This window comes from Mercenaria mercenaria, chromosome 14, assembly GCF_021730395.1.
Source record: "Mercenaria mercenaria strain notata chromosome 14, MADL_Memer_1, whole genome shotgun sequence".
Classification (NCBI taxonomy): domain Eukaryota; kingdom Metazoa; phylum Mollusca; class Bivalvia; order Venerida; family Veneridae; genus Mercenaria; species Mercenaria mercenaria.
The window spans coordinates 1,344,994-1,348,796 of record NC_069374.1 but is presented as its reverse complement, the minus strand read 5'-3'; positions in this window follow the sequence as shown (position 1 = coordinate 1,348,796).

Genomic DNA, 3,803 nt, shown 5'->3' with positions numbered 1-3,803 from the left:
GCAAAGCCACTATGTTGGTTTTCTCATGGCACGGCTCTTATATGTAAAAAAATCTCTCCTTGTACGTACTACAGGTTTGTTAAGCGTGCATTCACGACGATAAGTAAAGTTTGGTTTGATAAGTCATAGGTATTTAAAGTATATCTGGCTTTTGCAGGTGGTCTGTTGTAGTGTATTACAATCAGATGACAACCAGTTTATTATGTGGATCAAACTTCAAGTATCACACTTCTTTGTTGTTAACAGATAATAAGGCAGACACCCGGCTCTTAGCCGAAGTTATTTGATTAGATAAAACAGTTTGATAACCGCAATGTTATGAGGGAGAAGTTAAGAACTCTGGTCTGGTGATTTCATGTCCGTCCATGACAATTCGAAAAGCTGAAAAAAAATGCCATATTAGTTGTGTCAGTGTGAGTCAAAACCAAACAAAACTAAAAATGACAAGAGCCATGTTACACATGGCTAATCCCCCCGCCGGGCATATTATAATTGAAGGCTGAAGTTCCTGGCAAGTTAGTGTCTGAAAGTATTAATTTTGGGGAAAGCTTTGAAGAACCGTTTAGTTGTGGTCCGCATCAGGGGTTTTAAAGATGTGGAAGAAAGAATAAGTCAGTAGTGTGGTGGTTTACTGCTAAATTTTATTAATTTTCATGAACAGTATAGCTATGATGTTTTTCTACATGGCTACTGTAAAAAGAAGGAATGGAAAGCTAACAGGGAACAAGAGTGCCAGAATGTCAGTCGCAGCAAATTTCTTTACTCTAGCAGCTGTATTTGCAAATGGAATGTTAATTTTGTGGTTGTTTAGTAATCATTGTAAATCTTTTGTTTTTTTAAGCCCACAAGAAAACTCCTTACCAGGTAGAGATACCTTATATATAATAAAATACACCTAAATTTGGAGAGTAACATCTATGTTGTACCACAGAAAAGTGGTCTTGTTTTTTCCCTACGGTCAATTATAAAAATGTTACAATATAAGTTATTTATAGTAACAACTAAGGGAAGCTAATCTTAAAAAAATAATAAAAAAAAATGCAAGTCCACACAAAAATCTATCAGGTAGAAATTGGTCAAAATACACCTCAGAATTGGATATAGCATGCATGTTGTACTACAGAAAAGTGGTCTCGATTTTTCCCTACGACTAGTAATGAAAAAGTTACAATAAAAGCTACTTAAAGTAACAACAAAGGGAAGTAATTCTAAAGAAGGGAACTGCGCATGACACTTCGTCTCATGATGGTGTATAATTGTGCCAAGTTACATCAAAATCCCTCCATGCATGAAGAAGAAATGCTTCGAACAAAGTCATTCTTGTATCTGACCTTTAGCCCCTAAGTGTGACCTTGACCTTAGACCTAGTGACCTGGATCTTGCGTATGACACTCCGTCTCGTGGTGGTGAACATTTGTGCCAAGTTCTATCAAAATCCCTCTATGCATGAAGAAGAAATGCTCCGGACAAGGTTTTCATTCTTGTATCATTTGACCTCTAAGTTTGACCTTGACCTTAGACTTAGGGACCTGGTTCTTGCGCATGACACTCCGCCTCGTGGTGGTAAATATTTTTGCCAAGTTATATCAAAATCCCTCCATGCATTAAGAAGATATGCTCCGGATAATTTTTTTTAAAGAAAATATGATAAAGAAGAATAACTCAAAAAATAGGCAAGGTAGAGTTATTGTTCTTCCACATTGCGCTTCCTCCCAATATGTTCTATCAGTGTATGAAGTTTAAAGAAAATCCCTCCAGTACTTTTGGGGTTATGCTCCGGACAAAATGTTTTAAGAAAATATGATAAAGGGGAATAACTCAAAAAATAGACAAGGTAGAGTTATTGTTCTTGCACATTGCACTTCCTCCCAATGTGTTCTATCAGTGTATGAAGTTTAAAGAAAATCCCTCCAGTACTTTTGGGGTTATGCTCCGGACAAAATGTTTTAAGAAAATATGATAAAGGTGAATAACTCAAAAATAGGCAAGGTAGAGTTATTGTTCTTGCACACTGCACTTCCTCCCAATGTGTTCTATCAGTGTATGAAGTTTGAAGAAAATCCCTCTAGTACTTTTGGAGTTATGCTCCGGACAAAGATCGTTGCGGACACACGGACGGACGGACGCACGCACGCACGGACGGACGGAGAGCATTTCTAATATCCCCTTCGCCTTTGGCGGGGGATAAAAAATATATATCTCAATCGCTAGAGTCTAGTTCGTTCAAATATTCCATATTCATTTTTCACAAAATCATTTCGCCCCAATGATTTTAAGGATTCGGCATGGCATTTACCTGTTGTTTTTTCTTCTTCTGGTTTCACCGAACCATGTACAATGGTTCCCAACAATCGAAGCATTAAAGATATCAGCTATCGATATCATAAATTTACTCATTATAAAAATTCGTTGAACTACTACTTGCAAATGGAACATATATCATCCAATTTGTTCAAAATGGTATTTTAGAATATTGTTCCATAACTAAATGCACTTAACGAAACTTTTAACGCTCCGCTCCCCACTCCCCCTCGATAACTTCATCAGTACCTTTCATATTTATAACAGTACAACTTGGAAATTTTCTTAACATATTTAGACAGATATGTGAAAATACAGGTATGGAAATTTCAACAAAATCCTAGATAAATGTATCATTGCAATTACGAAAGATCGCGCCAAACAGATCGCGGAAGCGTTGGAAATTTCAATAAATATAGTTCCCCTTTCTTCAATGAACGGTTTGGCCTGGCTTCACTTGTTTACTTACAAAATATTGTATGTTATCTCAGACGCCTCTCTTGTTGTCCAGTATATGTTTTCTATACTTGTGTCACCCGAGTATTACAAAGGAACTTTTCAGTTGGTAAAGTGATGAGTATACAATGTGTATTTGTATAAATAAGTCCAGTAAAACACGTGTGTGAGAACTCATTCTTTACCAATTTGTCCAGCTGTGGTATAGCTGTTACCACCGGTTTCCGCTCCTTAAAGACAAAACACGTTTATGTATTTTCTTCTCGCACGTATAGTGGTGAAACCAGCTATTTTTTTTATGGAAGATAGCATTGTGATATGCCATGCTAATTTTTAGGTCTCGATCCATATTTCTTCTACACATAAATATACTCAGCGTCACTGAAAAGTTACCACCAAATATATACCTTTTTACTATTTTATACAATATCGACGTCACTTTGTCATAGCCTGTGCGCGGTCTGTTACTCATAGACCCTGTCTGATCATGTCTCCTAACCCATTTCTTGACTGTCAGGGGAGAACAGCACATACGACGTGCAATTTCGCGACATGAAAGTTCGGCGTCAACCATGCCAATGTCCTGATGGCGGTGATCGTGCCTTAAACGTGGCATTCTTAGCAAGGATATTCTGTTTTTTTAACGTATTCCGTTTAGTCTGTCGGCTGACTTTCAAGTGCGATGAATGATTTGCGATAGAAAATTCGTACATGTCGACATTGCTGGAAAAAATCATTTTGCACGTGCAGCCCGTGCCTCAAGTGGAGTTAATCGAATTTGACAAATCCTTACACCAGTGACGTCTCAGATGTGTCAAAAATGTAGTCGTGTTATGCTTTTAACACAGTTCAATGCGGGTTTTAAAATATAAGGGCCATTAGGGTGGTAACTTTTCAGTGACGCTGAGTATATTATCACCACAATTTGTCAATAACTAAATTTATTAAAAGAAACATTTGTGTTTTAAGAATGAATACAATAGAGAATTGAATTTACAATATGTCTATAGATAAAAAGTATATGAATGAAAAGTGATTGTCGTATG